The sequence below is a fragment of the Pseudophryne corroboree genome, chromosome 10, assembly GCF_028390025.1.
Source record: "Pseudophryne corroboree isolate aPseCor3 chromosome 10, aPseCor3.hap2, whole genome shotgun sequence".
NCBI lineage: Eukaryota > Metazoa > Chordata > Amphibia > Anura > Myobatrachidae > Pseudophryne > Pseudophryne corroboree.
Window position 1 is genome coordinate 322260264 of NC_086453.1, and position 22423 is coordinate 322282686.

Genomic DNA, 22423 nt, shown 5'->3' on the forward strand with positions numbered 1-22423 from the left:
ATGGAGCATCGACAAGAGTTAGGTTGATAGTGTCTAGGTCGACCACTATTGATCAACAGTAAGTAGGTCGACATGGGTTCTAGGTCGACAGGGACTCTAGGTTGACATGTAGTAGGTCGACATTACTTTTTTCACTTTTTTGGTGTCGTTTTCTCCGTAAAGTGGTCGGGAACCCCAATTAGTGCACCGTGTCCCCTCGCATGGCTCGCTTTGCTCACCATGCTTTGGGCAAGGTGCCTCGCTGCGCTAGCCACAGGTTACCGTTCCCAACTGTAGTCCACGTGGATTGTAAAGTATGAAAAAGTTCAAAAAATAAAGAAAAATGTGAAAGACTCATGTCAACATTTTGTCATGTCGACCTAGAGTCCCTGTCGACCTAGAAACCATGTCGACCTACTTACTGTCGACCAATAGTGGTCGCCCTAGACCCTGTCGACCTAAGTCTTGTTGACCTAGAGATCGGATACCGGGCAGATATTGTGGCAAGTTCATTAGTTCAATATAAAATTTCATAGACAGCAATATCATGTATTGATGAAACCCCCATCCCTAATTTTTTAAATGGCAAGTATACAAACCGTGTGATTTAGTTTGGAAATCCGTACATCACAAAAGGCATGGTGCTGATATACTGCATGCTGTTTAGCCTATCTTGGCTGTCGGAATGGGGTAAAATAAAAAAAGTTATAAGAATACGCCTTCTCTTCAGTTTACTAAGAGGCCAGTCACTACACATGCCCGAATTATTACTAAGAGAAATATTGTTATGAGGTCTGCAAAGAAATGCATTAACAATGTGCTAAAAAATTAATATGCCTAGAACCTGGACTGTTAGTGTGCTTTGAGGAGCGAGGCTGCTTTAGAGACTATACAGAAGGCATCTTATACCCCTTTTAGACTGCCATCTATGAACACGGGTTATGGGCACTTGAGTGCGCATAACCCATGTTCAGGTGCGGTCTGAAAGGTGCAAGGGTTGAAATACCTGGTCGTGAGCAGGGTTGAACACATCTTCAACCCGGCTCACTGTGCGGTGTGAACGGGAGCTGGGTCAATTCGACCCGTTTCCCATTCACACTCTGTGTACGGGAGGTGCTTGGAGATCATGTGATCTCCAAGCACCGCCCCCGCCGCGTTACCACTGACGTCACCAACCCGGCAATATGCCAGGTTGCAGTCAGCAGCAGTGGGGCGCCTGAGGTGGGTCGCACACTGGGAGCTCCCGTGTGCGACCCGCCTCATGCGGTCTGGAAGGGGTGTTAGTGACCACCATACAATACAGAGAGCATGTTAATGACCAGATTACACAGAGCAGAAAATATCTTAGTGTCCACTATGTAATATAGACCCCATTAGCCATTGGCTATACAATGCAAATATTACCCATATTACCCAAATCTCTGGTGGCTATGCAGTCTCTTTCTGAAAGCTATTCAGGCCCCCAAATAATTGGTGGTGATGATGACATTCAAATCCATAAAATGATGATTATACAATGTAACCCCCAGATATGAGAGGCCAGTGTGGACCTTAGTGGCATCCTAGGCAGTGCCCCTCCTGTTGGAAATGATGCCCCCTATCTTGTATTGCACTTTGCTGATTACTTTAGCATTGGCGAAAGTGAGGTTGTCTTTTCCTCTTTGGAAGGAATGTACATTGACAATCAATGGTTAATACCCATTGATGGTTGGCTAATGATGGTTCATCAATGGCTGAGAAGCAGCAATGTTTTTTTCTTTTCCCTCTGTGCAGGGGAATGGAGCTTAGCAACCCCCAGTCACAAAGCTAAGCCTCGCCCCTTTCAGTGATTTGCCCACTGTCTCCTATTCCCCACAGGAGGGATGTCCATTAATGGGTGCAAGCCATCGATGGTTCCCTTTATTGGTCTCATGGCATCGATGTTAATCCACACTCCTTGGACTGTAGGTGTGGTGCTTGGATATGACATCATAGCTAAGCGTCGTACTTATGGAGTAGTAGCAGCAGCATCACACGCACATACATCACTAAACCACAGGCATCCACTAACTTCTCTACAGTTTACAGAAGTAAACTCTGAATATACAATATATACTACTAATACCACTACACAAACCACTTAAACTCCACATACATTACATTAAGGAACCATGATCCACAATAATAAACATACGTAAAGAAAACCACACATATAGCTGTATCCACAACTCTAAATACTAGTATTGCAAAATGTGAGGTCTATTATAGTATGCTCAACACTAGCAATAATAACACTACTGCACACAAGCAACAATCCACACACATTAACCACTTAACTGATGATTTTTTTCCCCCACGAAACCGCTCAGAAACTATTATTTTTTTTTTATTACTTTGAAAAGTATTTGTAATACTATATTAAAATATTATATTTAACAAAATGATATCTAGGTGGTGTTTTGCATTAGGAGGAACCCAGGGCCAACCGCACTAGCATATGGTCAACCAAGGGGTCTGAGGATCTCATCTCGGTACCTAATGGCAGTCAGGCTACCTCTGGCGAGCACATGGAGGGCTGTGCGGCCTCCCAAAGAAATGCCACCCCACACCATTACTGACCCACTGCCAAACCGGTCATGCTGGAGGATGTTGCAGACAGCAGAACGTTCTCCTTGGCGTCTCCAGACTCTGTCACGTCTGTCACATGTGCTCAGTGAGAACCTGCTTTCATCTGTGAAGAGCACAGGGCGCCAGTGGCGAATTTGCCAATCTTGGTGTTCTCTGGCAAATGCCAAACGTCCTGCACGGTGTTGGGCTGTAAGCACAACCCCCACCTGTGGAAGTCGGGCCCTCATACCACCCTCATGGAGTCTGTTTCTGATCGTTTGAGTAGACGCATGCACATTTGTGGCTTGCTGGAGGTCATTTTGCAGGGCTCTGGCAGTGCTCCTCCTGTTCCTCCTTGCACAAAGGCGGAGGTAGCGGTCCTGCTGCTGGGTTGTTGCCCTCCTACGGCCTCCTCCACGTCTCCTGATGTACTGGCCTGTCTCCTGGTAGCGCCTCCATGCTCTGGACACTATGCTGACAGACACAGCAAACCTTCTTGCCACAGCTTGCATTGATGTGCCATCCTGGATGAGCTGCACTACCTGAGCCACTTGTGTGGGTTGTAGACTCCGTCTCATGCTACCACTAGAGTGAAAGCCCCGCCAGCTTTCAAAAGTGACCAAAACATCAGCCAGAAAGCATAGGAGCTGAGAAGTGGTCTGTGGTCACCACCTGCAGAACAACTCCTTTATTGGGGGTGTCTTGCTAATTGCCTATAATTTCCACCTGTTGTCTATTCCATTTGCACAACAGCATGTGAAATTGATTGTCAATCAGTGTTGCTTCCTAAGTGGACAGTTTGATTTCACAGAAGTGTGATTGACTTGGAGTTACATTGTGTTGTTTAAGTGTTCCCTTTATTTTTTTGAGCAGTGTATATATATATATATATAATATATATACATACATACATACAGTATACATATATACGTACATAAACACACAGAAACGGGTGGCACTTGATATGCCGGCTGTCGGATCCCGGTGCTCAGTATACCCCTGGAGGGAGAATAAATAGCGTGGCGCACGTATCGCACCACCGTGTCCACAGCGTGACGAGTACAGCGAGCCCGCAAGGGGCTCTTTTGCGCTCACTCCGCTGCCGGCATACCGGTGGTCGGGATCCCAGTGCCGGGATCCCGAGCGCCGGTATTCCGTAGTAAACCCCACGGAAACCCCCCTGACTAAATCCTGCGTTTGCCCCTGCTCATGTATACTGTTTGTGTGTATGCATGTTTACAATGTGTATGTATGTACTGTATGTATGCTACGTGCATGTATACTGTGTGTGTATGCTGCGTGCATGTGCATGTACAGTGTACTGTGTATGTATGACTGTATACTGTGTGTGTGCGCGTTTGTGTGTGTATGTATGCTGTGTGTATGTATGCATGTATACTGTGTGTATGTGTCCATGTATACTATGTATGTATGTATGTATGTATGTGTGCATGTATAGTTGTATTGTGTGTATGCGTGTGTGTGTGTGTGTGTGTGTGTGTGTGTGCATGTATACTGTGTGTGTGTGTGTGTGTGTGTATGTATGATGTGTATGTATGATGTGTATGCATGTATGTATACTGTTTCTACAGTATGTATAGTGTGTGTGTGTGTTTATGTATGCTGTGTGTATGTATGCATGTATACTGTGTGTATGTGTCCATGTATACTATGTATGTATGTATGTATGTATGTATGTGTGCATGTATAGTTGTATTGTGTGTATACGTGTGTGTGTGTGTGTGTGTGTGTGTGTGTGCATGTATACTGTGTGTGTATGTATGATGTGTATGCATGTATGTATACTGTTTCTACAGCATGTATAGTGTGTGTGTGTGTGTGTGTGTGTTTGCATGTATACTGTGTATATATGCTGTGTGCATTTATATTGTGTGTGTGTGTGTGTGTGTATGTATGTATGTATGATATGTGTGTGTGTTTGTAAGTATGCTAATGTGCGTGTGTATATGGCTGTCACTTCTCTGGCATTTATATACGGAACACCCCCCCCCCCGTGATAATCCTGCGTTTGCCACTGCTACCTGCAAACGCGTGGACTGGACACGCCTGCGTTTTTCCAAACACTCCCAGAAAACGGTCAGTTGCCACCCACAAACGCCTTCTTCTTGTCAATCTCCTTGTGAATGCCCATGCGAATGGATCTGTCGCACATACCCATCGCTGGGCGGCGATCCGCTTTGTACCTGTGCGATGCGATTGCGCATTGCAATGCATACGCATACGCAGTTTAGACCTGATCGCCCGCTGTATGAAAACGCAGCCTAGCGATCAGGTCTGAATTACCCCCATTATACTGTGCTCCAGCGGCTTATAATGATACATCTACACATTTTTGTAATCCCCAGTCAGTCCCAAGTCAGGTGCAGCATTTACTATAAATGCCAATAGGTAACTGGTTTATGTGTCCAATACTGAACAAGTGACCGGTTCTCCTGCATTTCAAAAATCTGTTTTCAAATATTGTTGTCCGGAAAAGACTCCAGACCGCATTCTAGAGCTCTCTGCTGGGAACAGATTTATGTGACTTACGAAATAACTATTTCCTGCTGACACAGCTGATTTCTTACATGCAAACTAATGCAAATTAAATCTAATTTTCCAATTTTTGTATCAGGAGCAACAGATTCATTTAATAAATATGGAAAACCAATTCTTAAAAAGGACTTTTCACATTTGCAGGCAATATTCACCCTATTACTTAATTAGGTATTGGGGCACCTCGTAAGCATAAGAACGTTGTGCCTCATATTCTTATGAATATTGCTTATACCTATACAGTTGCTCACCGCTGTCTATAGATGACTGGTCTATTCATGAAGCAGTGAAAAGAGTGGAGAAGTGAGCCAGTGGAGAAGTTGCCCATGGCAACCAATCAACTGCTCCGTACAATTGTATAGTATGCAAATTGTAAATGTTACCTCAATGCTGATTGGTTGCCATGGGCAACTTCTCCACTGGCTCACTTCTCCACACTTTTCACTGTACTTTATTCTTTCATTTGGTATCCGGTCTTTAGGTCAACAGCACTTAGGTCGACACTCATTAGGTCGACCACAATTGGTGGCCATGCATTAGGTCGACATGGTCAGTAGATCGACATGGTAAATGTCGACGCATGAAAAGGTCGACATGAGTTGTTCAGTTTTTATTTTTATTTTTTAACTTTTTCATACTTCACGATCCACGTGGACTACAATTGGGGAACGGTAACCTTGCCCGTGCGAGCCATGCGAGGGGATACGGTGCACTAATTGGGGTTCCTGGTCACTTTATGAAGAAAACAACACCAAACAAATAATAATACAAAACTCATGTCGATCTTTGTCCATGTCGCCCTAATGACCGCGTTGACCTATTTCAGGTGTCGACCTAGTCACTGTTGACCAATAGTGGTCGACCTCTTTACTGTCGACCCTATGATCCACACCCCTTTAATTTACAATAGCAACTCGTTTTCGTAAACACACACGTTTGATACAGTATGTGACTGTACCTGGTAAGGGTATGGGTCGTTGGGTCGACCCAACTTAGGTCGACAGTCATTAGGTTGACCACTGATGGCCGACAGTGGCTTTAGGTCGACATGAGCATTAGGTCAACAGGTAAAAAGGTCGACATGAGTTTTTGGAGTGTTTTTGGTGTCGTTTTCTGCGTAAAGTGACCGGGAACACCAATTAGTGCACCGTGTCCTCTTGCATTGCTCCCTTCGCTCGCCATGCTTCGGGCAGGGTGCCTCACTCCTCTGCCGCTTCGCTCGGCACAGGTTACCGTTCCAGTCGTAGTCCACATGGATCGTTAAGGATGAAAAAAATCCAAAAAAATGTGAAAAACTCATGTTGACCTTTTGACCTGTTGACCTAGTACATGTCGACCTATCGCATGTCGACCTAATGCTAATGTCTACCTTCAGTGGTCGACCTAATGACTGTCGACCTAACGACCGTATCCCACAGTCACTTGTACTGATGCTGGAAGAGAAATCACTGTACATGGGGGGTAATTCCAAGTTGATCGCAGCAGGATTTTTTATAGCAATTGGGCAAAACCATGTGCACTACAGGGGAGGCAGATATAACATGTGCAGAAAGAGTTAGATTTGGGTGGGTTATTTTATTTCTGTGCAGGGTAAATACTAGCTGCTTTATTTTTACACTGCAAATTAGATTGCAGATTGAACACACCCCACCCAAATCTAACTCTCTCTGCACATGTTATATCTGCCTCCCCTGCAGTGCACATGGTTTTGCCCAATTGCTAACAAAAATCCTGCTGCGATCAACTTGGAATTACCCCCATGAAGCATTTTTGTTATCGTAGGTTCATGTAACCTCTATTTCCACAGTTCCCACTGTCCCTAATCCCCAAGGACTGGGCTGGAATTTATTGTCCCTGAAAAAGTTTGACTGTGTAATTGTCCCTATTTTTCAGTATTGACTATCAGCACAAAAAAGACAGTCCCACTATTTCTACTAAGTCCTGCACTTTTTACCACCAATTTCTATCTTCTTGGCGTTATAATGGAATATTGATTAAAGAGCAGAATACAGGATACATAAACCATGGTGATTCAATTCATGTTGTAGTGACGCTGAGCCCGACACAGAGATGGACGCAAACCCGATTCTGTCACATTTGAGTAATTATCTGTGGTCTGCACATATGTCTTAGTCGCAGTGCGCAAATTCCGCAGTGGTCCTGCGACATTGGTAATGGGTTTATTCACAAAGTGATTGGCAGTCAGGGACCGTTTGGGGGAAGTAACAGGGGAGTGGCAGCAAAAAAGCAGACGCGTCGCAACCGTTTTTGGGAGTGCGTTACTGCTTGCGACTGTGATCCTCTATGCGCTTACAATAGCTGCGGCGTCTTGCTTCCTGCAGCCATGGCGTGCGTCTATGGGACTACACAGATGTTTGCCTGACGTGCGTCTGATTGTTGTACACAAACACAGATTGCGAGCGCCTCCATACAGCCCCCGGTGGCTGCTATGTTAGCATATCTCTGCAGAGCCCCTGCGCACATCACTGGATCAAGCCCCCTGTCAGAGCATTGCACTGGTCGGACTAAGGCCCCATACACACGGAGGAGATGTGTGCTGAGCGATCTAGCACTGAACGCTCAGCACACATCTCTCCCCCCCACTCAGCGCAATGTGTGCTGAGCGGGGGGGGGGGGGTTCGCGGTAATTTCACCCAGTGGTGAAATGTGCAATCTAACTAGATTGTGCCTGCATTCATGCCAAATCTCAGCGACAGCGACGCGCTGGGACGCGCATCGCTATGGGCATACACACGGAGAGATCCGTGCTTACTTTCTAAGCAATCTAGTCATTTAATTGATCAAATTTAAGCACGGATCTCTCCGTGTTTACCCCCTTAAGATGCACAAGTTCAGATACCAAGTTTCCCTGAAAGTTATTTTCACATTCTGGCAGCCATCTCTCCCCATACATGAGATCTTACCGTATTCCAGTATATAGATGGTACCTGATTCCCTCTGAGTGTCACAGAGCAGAATACACTATCACATCCTCTGTCAGGCTGATCACTGAATGTTTGTGGCTGTTTACAGAGATAGAAGAATGTCATGACGCCTGCTACAGGGAGGAGCCCCATTCTCATGAATTTCTCTGGGCTGCATCCAGAAACCACATTGTTACAAGCTGTCCCATGAAATATTGTGTAATCTATTTAGTACGGAAGCATACTTGGACATTGGACCTGATTTAGGGCCCAATTCAGCACTGCACGCAAACCCGATAGTTGAGCGATTGTCGGCGGTCTGCACATACATCTAAAGGCCCCCATACATCTGTCGCCGTGATCCCCCGACCTTCCAGCACCACCGATCTGCCAACCGGATCAGCCGCGGCCAGCGATGATCAATGATCTGTTGGGAGATCAGGGAAAGTAAGTATGTTTATTAAAATGACCGATTCCCCGATCCAAATTCGGATTTTTAAACATGTTTAATATACCCGATCTCCTGAGCTGACTGTCAGGGGATCGCGGCATTGCTCCAATAAATCCTTGGTGTATGGGGGCCATAAGCCATGTGCCGCAGTGGTTTTGCAACAGCGGTTGCAGATAGGAATTATTCGCGCAGTGATTGAAAGTCAGGGACCGCTGGTAGGAGGTAACGGGGAGTGGCGGCAAAAGCACAGACGTGTTGTGAAGGTTTTCAGGATGTCTCAGCCTATGACTGAAGCATGACTTCCTGCGGCCACACTAAGTGACCGTAGGGGTTACTCAGAATTTTGATAATCAGTTGACGTGATGGACGCTGCCTCTTTGTACGCAGCTACTGGGATTTGCAAAGTCGCCGGTGGGCGTCTCATTACATATTCAGGCAGCAGCGACATTTGCATATGTACGCACAGCAGCTGCCTACAAAGACGCAGCCTCAAATCCGTTTGTAGGCATCTCTGAATCAGGGCCCTCATTCCGAGTTGTTCGCTCTGTAAAAATCTTCGCATCGCAGCGATTTTCCGCTTAATGCGCATGCGCAATGTCCGCACTGCGACTGCGCCAAGTAAATTTGCTATGCAGTTAGGATTTTTACTCACGGCTTTTTCATCGTTCTGGCGATCGTAATGTGATTGACAGGAAATGGGTGTTACTGGGCGGAAACAGGCCGTTTTATGGGCGTGTGGGAAAAAACGCTACCGTTTCCGGAAAAAACGCGGGAGTGGCCGGAGAAACGGAGGAGTGTCTGGGCGAACGCTGGGTGTGTTTGTGACGTCAAACCAGGAACGACAAGCACTGAACTGATCGCAGATGCCGAGTAAGTCTGGAGCTACTCAGAAACTGCTACGAGGTGTGTAATCGCAATATTGCGAATACATCGTTCGCAATTTTAAGATGCTAAGATTCACTCCCAGTAGGCGGCGGCTTAGCATGAGCAAATCTGCTAAAATCCGCTTGCGAGCGAACAACTCGGAATGAGGGCCCAGGCTTTTACAGCCGAATATACTGTATGACTTGAGCTGATGCAGGTATCCTACAGTATGTGCAGCAATAAATCTAGTCTATAGCTGTGTCCGAATCAAAGGTGTGACCATCATCATCATCAACTCCAAAACCTGCTCCTCGCTTATGTAGATGCAGAATTTAAGTCTTGTACATTATGCATATCAGGATCGGCGTAACTCGGCCACTGATCCGACGCTAGAAGAGCATCAGGCTGCGAGTGCCGGATACATGCTGCAACTCTAACTACTAATGCCTGATGTCTGTGTATCCAGTGCTTCAGTTTTGCAGCAAGATTCTGTCTGTAATGCTGCAAAAAAAAAAAAGTTTGCACGGATAATATAAAAAAAATTGATACTACACTGTAAAATGCCGTATAACACTTTATTTTTACAGATAATAACACATAGTTTACTGATAATGGTTCAGTCATTCTCATCAGTCCCTATCTCAGTGGAGCCAGGGGAAACCCAGGGCAACACGAGGAGGACATGCAAACTAACTCTAAGGGGGTAATTCAGACCTGATCGTTGCTGTACGTTTTCGTGGCGCGGGCAATCAGGTCTGTATTGTGCATACGTATGCACTGCAATGCGCAGGCACGACGGACCACAGCAACGGGGATCGCCGGTCAGCGACGGGTTTTTGCGAAGAATCGCATGGGCAATCGCAAGGAGATTGACGGGAAGAAGGCGCCTGTGGGTTTTCAGGGAGTGTCAGGAGAAACGCAGGCGTGTTCAAGTTTTGGAAGGGAGGGTGTCTGACATAAATTCCGGTCCTGGACAGGCTGATGTGATCTCAGCGGCTGAGTAAGTCCTGGGCTGCGCAGAGACTGCACAAAATCAGTTTGTACAGCTCTGCTACACATGCGTTCACACACTTGCACAGCGAAAATACACTCCCCTGTAGGCAGCGACTATATGATCGCAGCAGTGCAAAAATCTCTGCCCAGCGATCATGCCTGAATTACCCCCTAAATACAAATAGGGCCCTGGTCCATGGCGACAGTGCTGGTAAACAGCAATGCTAACCACTGTGCTACCATCCTGCCCAACTAACAGAATCTAGGGGGTAATTCAGACCTGATCGCTGGGCTACTAACTTTGCTGTCCTGCGATCAGATAGTCGCCGCCCCCAGGGGGAGTGTAAATTCGCCATGCAAGTGTGCGATCACGTGTGTACGCCGAGCTACAAAAATCCAGCGTGTGCAGTCTCTGCGCAGCCCAGGACTTCCTCCTCCAGTGCGATCAGAACAGGCTGATCGGGGCCGGTGCTGACGTCAGGCACCCTCCCTGAAAACGATTGGGCACGCCTGCGTTTTTCCAGACACTCCCAGTAAATGGTCAGTTACCACCCACAAACGGCCTCTTCCTGTCAATCACCTTGTGAACGCCCGTGCGATCGGAATTTTTGCACCATCCTGTCTCTGACCGGGGATGCCCTTTTGTGTTGTCTGACCCGAGTGCGCATTGCGGTGCATACGCACGCGCAGTTATGACCTGATCGCCCGCTGTGCGAAAACGCAGCGATCTGAATGACCCCCCTAGTTACAGTATCTGACTCTCTGTTAACACTGCTACCCTAGAAGGTTCAGAACTGGGATCAGTTCTAAGGAAAATATATTAAACAGTTTCTGAAAATACTTCTTCAAACAGTGTAATATGTCATGTGATACTATTGGACAAATGGCATGACCTGGCAAACGTGAGGGAGCCAAATTGCGCACCTATAGCCCATCCACACTGCATAGTAGTGTAACTATGGAAGGGCAGTCCAGATTGGGTATGGGACTCAAAGTCGACACCAATTAGGTCAACACCCATTGGTCGACAGTGGGTAGGTCGACACTGGAAATAGGTCAACACGGCCATAAGGTCGACATGAACAAGATCAACATGAAAAAAGGTCGACATGAGTTTTTTCATGTTTTTTTGGTGTCGTTTTCTCCGTCAAGTGACCGGGAACCCCAATAAGTGCTCGCCATGCTGTGGGCAAGGTGCCTCACTCCGCTACCGCTGCACTCGGCACAGGTTACCGTTCCCAGAGCCACATTCCAAATTGATCGCTCGCTAGCTACTTTTTGCAGCGCTGCGATCAGATAGACGCCGCCTATAGGGGAGTGTATTTTCTCATTGCAAGCGTGCGAACGCCTGTGCAGCCGAGCGGTACAAAAACATTTTGTGCAGTTTCTGAGTAGGTCTGACCTTACACAGCCGCTGTGATCACTTCAGCCTGTTAGTGTCCGGAATTGACGTCAGACACCCGCCCTGCAAACGCTTGAGCACACCTGCGTTTTTCCTACCACTCCCAGAAAACGGTCAGTTGACACCCACAAACGTCTTCTTCCTGTCAATCTCCTTTCGATCGGCTGTCCGAATGGATTCTTCGTTAAATCCATCGCCCAGCAGCGATCCGCTTTGTACCCGTACGACGCGTGTGAGCATTGCGGTGCAGACGCATGCGCAGTTTAGACCTGATCACTGTGCTGTGAAAAAACCTAGCATGCGATCAGGTCATGACCCCCCCCCCAGTCGTACTCCACGTGGATCGTATAGTATGAAAAAGTCCAACAAAAAAATTATTTGTTACAGGTTGAGTCTCCCTTATCCAAAATGCTCGGGACCAGAGGTACTTTGGATATGGGATTATTCCGTATTTTGGAATAATTGCATACCATAATGAGATATCATGGTGATGGGACCTAAATCTAAGCACAGAATGCATTTATGTTACATATACACCTTATACACACAGCCTGAAGGTAATTTTAGCCAATAGTTTTTATAACTTTGTGCATTAAACAAAGTGTGTCTACATTCACACAATTCATTTGTTTCATATACACCTTATACACACAGCCTGAAGGTCATTTAATACAATATTTTTAATAACTTTGTGTATTAAACAAAGTTTGTGTACATTGAGCCATCAAAAAACAAAGGTTTCACTATCTCACTCTCACTCAAAAAAGTCCGTATTTCGGAATATTCCGTATTTCGGAATATTTGGATATGGGATACTCAACCTGTATTACCTTTTTTCATGTCGACCTATTTGTAGTGTCGACCTACCCACTGTTGACCAATGGGTATCGACCTAATGGGTGTCGACCTGGAGTTCGGATGCCGTCCAGACTGATGTGGGTGGCTGAATCAGTGTGCCTACTGACAGATGATTCTCCTGCTGATCCCCACAGAGAAACACAGCAGACCATCCTTTCTTGATATACTGTACTTTAGATCACTGCAATACTGTACATACAAATGACAAACAAAAGTATAGCTATAAATGACTATAATGATAAATAAAAGCATCTCTTAAAATTATGATAAATCAGCAATAAGGGAAGTTTGCATTTTACACTGTATTCCAAGAAAGATTACATATATTGCGCAATACTTTGCAAATGGTATTGGGTTCTCTTCCTAGCAAAGAGGAAGTGACACTATGTGACGGTAAACCTAAAAATAAATATTACTCATGAAAGTGCCGTCTTTTGGGATCGTATACTTCTATAGAATTAGGGTTGCGTATATGACATTTCAATTTATGCTATAACACTACTCACGATGGGGCAGCAGTACTAAAGTGGAGAGAGAGATAAAGTACCAGCCAATCAGCTCCTAACTGTCAAGTTACAGGTTGCGTCTAAAAAAAATGACAGGAGCTGATTGCCTGTTGCTTTATCTCTCTCCGCTTTATCTCTCTCCACAGCTTAGTGCATCTGCCCCAATGTCACAATTACATTTGAATCAGTTCACTGTGTTAAAATACTGTTTTGATGTGATTCTCATTACTGATAAGGAGAAGCAGTGCTATTTTTGTAGAAAAATAGGTTCAGGAGCTCCCGTAGGTGGGCAGTGGTGGGCCTAGCTGTGGTTAATGTGGGAGGAGCTACAGAATAAAGAATAAGAATAAGGAATTTGCGTGCGCCCCCAAAAGAGGTGTGGCCTTGCGGTAAGGGGCGTGGTTTTGCTGCAAGGGGCCTGACCTGACAGGAAAAGATTACCTTATACCCCAGTTTTGCAACCCACATGCCCAGACATTGCCTACCACAGGAATAAAAAATCCTGATTCATGACCCTTTACAATATTTGTCAAAGTATTTGTTAAAGTAATGCCCATTACACATTATGCCATACACAGTAATGCCCATTGCACATTATGCCACACACCGTAATTCCCATTATGTAATATGCCACACACTGTAATGCCCATTACAGATTGTGACACACACCATAATGCCCATTACACATTATGCCACACACCGTAATGCCCATTACACATTATGCCACACACCGTAATTTCCATTATGAATATGCCACACACTGTAATGCCCATTACACATTATTCCACACACCGTAACATCAATTACATATTATGCTACACACATTTATGGTCCTGACACCATTTTATGTCCCACACAATAATGCCCCTTACAAAATATGCCACAGAGTAAGGCTTCTATTTACTTTTAAATTACTTGCCTTTTGTTAGGGGTCTTATGCTCGTTGCCAAGGGTTACATGCACGTTGTCAGGGGTTTCATGCTCTATGTTCCATGTTCGTTGCCAGGGGTCTCCTGTGCATTGGCAGGGGTTTCATGCGCTTTGCCAGGGATTTCATTTGTGTTGTCGGGGATCTCCTATGCATTGCCAGGGGTTTCATGCGCTTTGCCAGGGGTTTCATGTGCGTTGTCAGGGGTCACCTGCTCGTTGCCAGGGGTTTCATGCACATTGCCAGGTGTTTCATGCGCATTGCCAGGGGTCTCCTGTTCGTTGCCAGGGGTAAGGGCTGGTAAGGGCTTTGAGTAGGCAAATCACTAGTCCCCGCAGTGGATTGAGATGCGCAGGCAGTGGATTGAGACGCGTGGGGACTGTGGAAGCTCTTCCGTCCTTAGCAGTTTTAAAAAAACCTCTTAAAATGCCCGCTGCCGAGGAGACAGATGCTAGAGGTCATTTCTGGCGGTTTTTTTTACACTTCTGCAGACAGAAGCACTTCTGCAGCCCCCAGTATGTCTCAATCCACTGCGGGGGCTTGTGACATGCTTACTCACAGCCCGCACCCGTCCTCCCAAACTTTGCTGGCACGGCAGCTAGGACGTTCCGGAATGCCATTCCAGGTGACGCCATGTTTCAGAACACCTTCCGGAACAGTGTTCTGGAGCATTCAGGACGAAAAACAGCCCTGAGGACAAGTGAACATATTTCCACATTTAGATAGATTTCAAAAGGTAAAAGGGGGAGGGGGGGGGGGGGGGGTGAGGGGACTGGACTGCACACCCTATTTCTAAACCTATTAAGAGGTGCTACCATGCTGGCTTCTAGTACTATGCTGGAAAAAGAAAAATGCTGATGCCCACTACTAGCACTAAGGGGGTTATTCAGGTTTGTTAGCAAACCAAAAGCTGTCTGTCACGCCACACCCTCCCACACGCAATCCAGGAGCAGTGCCGGAGGGAGCATTCGGTTTAACTACATGGGACCCATGAGGCTGGGGAAGTGGAAAGAAGCCTGGAAGCAGCAGCATCAGGGATACTGTAGACAGGGTCAGCACACCACACTAGGCAATGATCGGGAACAGTGGTCATCACACCTACACCTCTTTGAGGTGGTGTCAGCCCACAGCTGCATGGAAGCCAGGGGTTCCCTGTCGTGTACCTGTACCTAACAGCTGGTGACTAACGACACACACAGGGGCCGACAGTCGGGGCCTGAATGGGGGAGCACCAACACCACAGAAGATATTTTTAGAACACTGATGGTTTACCAAACGTAAGGCAGACTGCGCCCTACTGAAAGGAATAAATACCTCTAGAGTGGAACACTAGCTGTTCTACCTGTTCTTCGCACGGGAGTTTCTGATTTTCACGGTTGTAAATATAAATGAGTGTTGATAATTTGGGAAATCTATTGAGCTGTAAATTTGAGACGTCTTAATGCAAGTACAGGTTGAGTATCCCTTATCCAAAATGCTTGGGACCGGAGGTATTTTGGATATCGGATTTTTCCGTATTTTGGAATAATTGCATGCCATAATGAGATCTTATGATGATGGGACCTAAATCTAAGCACAGAATGCATTTATGTTACATATACACCCTAAACACACAGCCTGAAGGTAATTTTAGCCAATATTTTTTATAACTTTGTGCATTAAACAAAGTGTGTCTACATTAACACATTTCATTTATGTTTCATATACACCTTATATACACAGCCTGAAGGTCATTTAATACAATATTATTAATAAATTTGTGTATTAAACAAAGTTTGTGTACATTGAGCCATCAAAAAACAAAGGTTTCACTATCTCACTCTCACTCAAAAAAGTCCGTATTTCGGAATATTACGTATTTCGGAATATTTGGATATGGGATACTCAACCTGTACATAATAATCCATGGTTCTTGGCTTTACCCAAGGAGCACCCGTAGCAGATACGGTAAAAAGTGACAGAAATTTTTTTGTGGTTTATTAAATTCTACCCCTGGAGGTGGTTTGGGCGTGTGACGTCATTATGTCACCCCCCCCCCCCCCCTTTCATCCCCTTAGGGGAGGTTTATAAAATTTCTAATTACGGAGTTTTCCTATTTCCCACCTGAAGAATACCTACTGTATGTTACATTTCATCTTCCTAATTTATCGGGAAGTGAGAGAATTAGTGGTTAATCAGTGAGTGAGTGAGTCAGTGAGTGAGTGAGTGAGGGCCGAACAGGAAGACCGCGTGCGGGAGCGCTGAAGACGCTGCCGGGACCTCAGAGAGGCGAAGAACGAGTGGAAGAGGAGAGACCGCGGCGGAGGAGAAGACGGCAGGCGTTGGAGTAAGAGATCCGGTGGCTGCTGAAGAGGCCAGACGACGCTGAGTTGCAGAAGGAAGATGTCCAGCGGCGGCTGGACGCTGAAGAGCGGAGCCGACGCCACTAGCCAGGATGGGCCAGCGGCAGAAGGGGGCGCCAGAGACCCCCGGACCAGGTGAGGCCTCAGTGAGGCTACTCTTACCCCCCCCCCCCCCCCTTCCTCCCTAGACCACCAAGGATGGGCATTAGGCCCGGGGGCACAGTTCAGGCACTAGGCCTGTGGCACAGTTAGGAGTTTCAGTCACCCCCTGATTTTGTGGTTTGGGCATTAGGCCCGAGGGCATAGTGGGCATTAGGCCCAGTTAATAATTGCGCCCCCCCCCAGATGAATAAGGGTGGTACTGTGCGCTAGGCCCAGGCCACCCCAACGTGCGCAGAGTAGGCAGGCTTGTGCGCCTGAGACCCACTCTATAAGGTGACACTGGGCATTAGGCCCAGGTCACCCAACGGGCACCAAGTTAGGCGGGTGCTAGGCCCGAGGGTAAAGTCAGGCCTCTGGCCTGTGTGCAGATAGGGGGCAGTAGGCCCAAGTAAGCGTGCAGGAAATGGGTAGGCTGTACGGCGCCCACTCCCTGGTGTTCTGAAGCGGGTAATTAAAGGGACAGCACCGTGGTTGTTACTCGCACTGCTATTGTGATGTATGTTGTCTCCGTGCAGGGCCATGTTTGTTAAGTTTGTGTCTAGTTTGTTGCAGCACACAGAGCTAGTTTGAGGGCTCTGCCGTTATAGTTGGTATAGGGGTGTTACACCAGTATAGAGTGGTATAGCCCTGCACGGCTGTTGTTTGTTTGCCTCCTTACAGGGACCTGTAAGTGGAGAGGAAGATCGTGGTGCGGAACCAACGGTGAGTAGCATCTGTGTCCGTCCGTCCCTTTGTCTTTCCCCGAGCGCCGGATTAGGGGTTTGCTCACGGACGTGAGAACCCCTTTATCACACTACGCGCAAGAGTGTGAGTGTGTGAGAATTGGGTGGCTGAGGCTTTGTGCCGGTGATGACCTTACACCCAACCGGTGAAGGTCGCCGCCACCCCCTGGGACTATCCCCTTTTCCGGTGGAAGCAGGGTTGATACCCCCCCTTAAGTTAGTTTACTTTCTCCCCAGTTCGTCCGTCATCAGCTCCGAGAAGGGATCGCCGTGTCCGGGTCCGACTGAAGATTTCCAGGTCCGTTGAAGGTTCTGGTACCTGAAGGTGAGAGAGTGTGGCGCCTGGTAAGTGGTGAATCTACACCTGCACGGCAGCAGGCACTACACTGCACCGCCACCCTCTTACAGCCCAATGGTGCCACCATCGGCCAATGGGTGGAATCCCTTAAGCCGTAGTGTCTGGCAATAACTGCTGTGCCGAGCTGCCTGTGCATTGCCTGGGATGGAGGGCGGAGGATCGCTCAGTAAGCAGAAGCTGGCGCCGGTGTCCGGCACCGAAATGCACTACAGGGATGAAACTGAAAATAAACTACAACTCCCAGTAACCCTTGCTGTCGGGAGCTCCCAGCGGCAAGGGCTGCTGGGAGCTGTAGTTTATTTTCAGTTTCATCATGTAGTTTGGTGCGGTGCCGGACACTGGCGCCAGCTCCTGCCTGCTGAGCGATCCTCCGCCCGCCATCCCAGGCAGCTCAGCACAGCAGGTATTGCCAGACACTACGGTTATCTGCTGGGATGTTGTGGGTGGGGACTAGGGATATGTGCTGTGTGGGGAGTATGTGTATGTGCTGGGAGTGGGGGAGAATACTACTGTGTGCTAAGGGTGGACTACAGCTATGTACAGGGAAGGGGATGGGGACTATGGCTATGTGCTTGGGGAGGTGAGGGGCTATGTGCAGGGAGGGGGACTATGGCTATCTATGCTGGCAGGGAACTATTGTTATGTGATGGGAGGGGGGTGGGGACTACTGTATGACTGTGTTGGGAGAGGTAGAGACTACGGCTATATGCTGCGGGGACTACGGCTATTGCTTGGGGAGGTGGGGGCTATGGCTATTTACCAGGAGGGGACTATGGCTATGTGCTGGGAGGGGGATGGGGACTATGATTATATGACTGTGGGGACTTATCTGGCATTGTTGGGGAATATGTGTATCTGGCAACGTTGGGGTATATCTAGCACTGTGGGGACATATCTGGCACTATGAGGGCATATCTGGCACCATGGGGGCATGTGTATCTGGCAATATGGGGGCATATCTGTCAATGTGGGTGCATATCTAGCACCGTGGGGGCATATCTGGCACTATGAGGGCATATCTGGCACCATGGGGGCATGTGTATCTGGCAATTTGGAGGCATATCTGGCAACATGGGGGCATACCTGGCACTGTGGGGGCATATGTGTATCTGGTACTGTGTGGGCATATCTAGCACTGTAGGGGCATATCTGTCATTGTGGGGGCATATGTGTATCTGGCACTGTGGGGGTATATCTAGCAACATGGGGCAAATCTGGCACTGTGGGGGCATATGTGTATCTGGCACTGTGGGGGCATGTGTGTATCTGGCACTGTGGGGGCATATGTGTATCTGGCACTGTGGGGGCATATGTATATCTGGCACTATTGGGGGCATATGTGTATCTGGCACTGCACTATTGGGGGCATATGTGTATCACGCCCCCATTTTCATTGGCCATGCCCCATGTGGCCACACCCATTCTTTGGCATGCGTGCGCCAAAGGCACGTGTACACAGTACCACTAAGATTTTTTTCTACTTGCACCACTGAGTAGTGCGCTGTACTGCACTTCTTTGCACTACTATCTGATTATACTACCTGGCTTTGGGTGGCATTGCCTCCTCAGCCAGGCCAGGCACTGCTGATGTCTCCTCACTGTTATAAGAATTACTGTGTGGGTATAATGTGTAAAGGGAACTGCTACTGTGTGGGCATGATGTGTATAAGGGTTACTACTGTGAAGCATTATTTGAATTGGGGGAACTATTGTATGGTCATGACCCTTTCCCACAAGATCATGTCCCATTTTTTGCACATGCACCTTCCCTATTTCAAATATGGGGGGTGCCAGTCCCTTACTTTGCCAGGGGTGCCTGGACCCCTAGATACACCCCTGCTTCCTCTATAACAGAGCTTCCCAAACTCTGCCACTACAGTCCAGGTTTTAAGGAAGGGGACTCTCCACGTCCTCCTCCCAATTCCTGTGCACCTGAATACAGCAGGTCCCTGGCTCTCTCAGTTGTATCTCAGCAGTGGTGAGAACTCATGGAAGCCCCCTGAGAGGCAGGCCCCGGGCCAGAGCTGCACACTTCTGCACTGTGAAGTGTTAGATTAGTGGTTAGTGGTTGTTACTGCTGAGCAGCAGCCAGGCACTGGGACCCAGTGGCTATCTCAGAGGTGTGACCTCTGATATGGGCCTTCCGCAAATACACAGCACCCTGCTGTGTCTTCCTCTTCTCTCTGTCTGGCATATATGGATGTGCCCATGGGTAGTCCTGCAAGTGCAAGAGCCCCATGAGACCCCAATATTAGTTATGTCGCCACCGTTTACTATACTGCACCTATACTGTATATAGTAGATCACAGTGTACTACACAGGTGCACTGCAATGCCCAGCATGCCCTGTACGCTCCTAGCTGCAACTGGGATATCCCTGCATCCTGTACTTACTACATTACTGCTAATCCTGTGTTATCCTGATGCCTGTTTCTACCTGGTTAATAAACCAATTCCCTGGTCAAGTCATCTGCTGTGTGGCTTAACCGCCATTTGCACACTGCTGCCACCTACCACCGTAGTGTCTGCCAATATGTAGCCTTGTGCATTTTCTAATGGCTGGAAGAGTGGGGGCAGGCTAGACCGTGAGTGGGGGCAGGCTGAATGATGAGTGGGGACAGGATGAATGATGAGTGGGGACAGGATGAATGATGTGTGGGGGCACGCTGGATGATGAGTGGGGACAGGATGAATGATGAGTGGGGGCAGGCTGGATGATGAGTGGGGGCAGGATGAATGATGAGTGGGGCAGGATGAATGATGAGTGGGGGCAGGCTGAATGATGAGTGGGGACAGGATGAATGATGAGTGGGGACAGGATGAATGATGTGTGGGGGCACGCTGGATGATGAGTGGGGACAGGATGAATGATGAGTGGGGGCAGGCTGGATGATGAGTGGGGGCAGGATGAATGATGAGTGGGGCAGGATGAATGATGAGTGGGGGCAGGCTGAATGATGAGTGAGGACAGAACGAATGATGAGTGGGGGCAGGCTGAATGATGAGTGGGGGCAGGCTGGATGATGATTGGGGGCAGGCTGAATGATGAGTGGGGGCACGCTGGATGATGAGTGGGGACAGGATGAATGATGAGTGGGAGCAGACTGGATGATGAGTGGGGGCAGGATGAATGATGAGTGGGGGCAGGCTGATGAGTGGGGGCGGGCCAGATGATGATGAGTTTGGGTAGTCTGAATGATGAGTGGGGACAGGATGAATGATGATTGGGGGCAGGCTGAATGATGAGTGGGGGCAGGATGAATGATGAGTGGGGGCACGCTGGATGATGAGTGGGGACAGGATGAATGATGAGTGAGAGCAGGCTGAATAATGAGTAGGGGCAGGATGAATGATGAGTGGGGGCATGCTTGATGATGAGTGGGGACAGGATGAATAATGAGTGGGGACAGGCTGGATGAGTGGGGGCAGGATGAATGATGAGTGGGGGCAGGCTGGATGACGAGTGTGGGCGGGCCAGATGATGATGAGTGGGGGTGGTGCTGACAAGAGTGGGGGTAGGCTGAATGATGAGTGGGGACAGGATGAATGATGATTGGGGGCAGGCTGAATGATGAGTGGGGGCAGGATGAATGATGAGTAGGGGCACGCTGGATGATGAGTGGGGACAGGATGAATGGTGAGTGGGAGCAGGCTGAATAATGAGTGGGGGCAGGATGAATGATGAGTGGGGGCACGCTGGACGATGAGTGGGGACAGGATGAATGATGAGTGGGGACCGGCTGGATGATGAGTGGGGGCAGGATGAATGATGAGTGGGGGCAGGCTGGATGATGAGTGTGGGCGGGCCAGATGATGATGAGTGGGGGTGGTGCTGACAAGAGTGGGGGTAGGCTGAATGATGAGTGGGGACAGGATGGATGATGAGTGGGGGCAGGATGAATGATGAGTGGGGGCACGCTGGATGATGAGTGGGGACAGGATGAATGATGAGTGGGGGCAGGCTGGATGATGAGTGGGGGCAGTATGAATGATGAGTGGGGGCAGGCTGGATGATGAGTGGGGGCGGGCCAGATGATGATGAGTGGGGTGGTGCTGACAAGAGGGCGAGGGCCGAAGGATTGGAAATGAGCCCTACCCATTTTAAGTGCATTGGACCCCCGGAATACTTAATCCATCCTTGGTTATAATATTATTAGAGTTTGGAATAGCCATCAGCCTGTGCCACTGGCATAACTAAAAACACACATTTTAGCCAATTACTTACTGTAAGTACTCCTACCCTAATAACAATTATTACAAAGTACCCAAAACACAAATGACTAGGAGTCCATATAACTGGTCAGCACAGGGGACACAGCACACTGGCATCGATTGCAAAAGACCATACCTAACCCTACTCACAAGTAAGGTGTGAGTAGGGTTATCACCTCATCCCTTTAATTCTGGACACATATTAATTACACAGTTTCTGTGGCTGGCTGACTTCAATACTTTTAGTTTAACCTGGTTTTAATCAGCCACAGAACCTGTACATTTAATATATGTCCAGAATTAAAGGGATGAGGCGGTAACCCTAGGTGCAAGGATGATTGCTTGTGGCTGGCCTGTGGGTGATGAAGGGGATTCCCAGCTCTGGCCCTACTGTGGTGTTACTGTATCGGTGGGTATTTATTATGGTCATTATCAGGATGATTCTCCAGGGTGACAGCTCTATTCTATTAATGTAAATATTTAACTAGCCTTTACTGCTGTTCTGTGATCCCAAAAAACATCTTAGATTAATTCTGTACTTTATTTTCCATAAATGTGTTATAATGTCTCACGTATAGCCT

At 47.8% G+C, this 22423-nt stretch overlaps 1 protein-coding gene across 2 annotated transcripts in view; it reads right to left on the bottom strand.

Annotated features, from left to right (window-relative positions):
• The window catches only part of LOC134966630 (membrane-spanning 4-domains subfamily A member 4A-like), a 56266-nt gene extending 48107 nt beyond the window's left edge, over window positions 1-8159 (bottom strand). For both annotated transcript variants that reach the window (XM_063943527.1, XM_063943526.1), the window contains exon 1: window positions 8046-8159. The gene's annotated coding sequence lies outside the window, so the exon portion shown is untranslated. The remainder of the gene's footprint in view (window positions 1-8045) is intronic.
• Between the last annotated feature and the right edge of the window lie 14264 nt (window positions 8160-22423).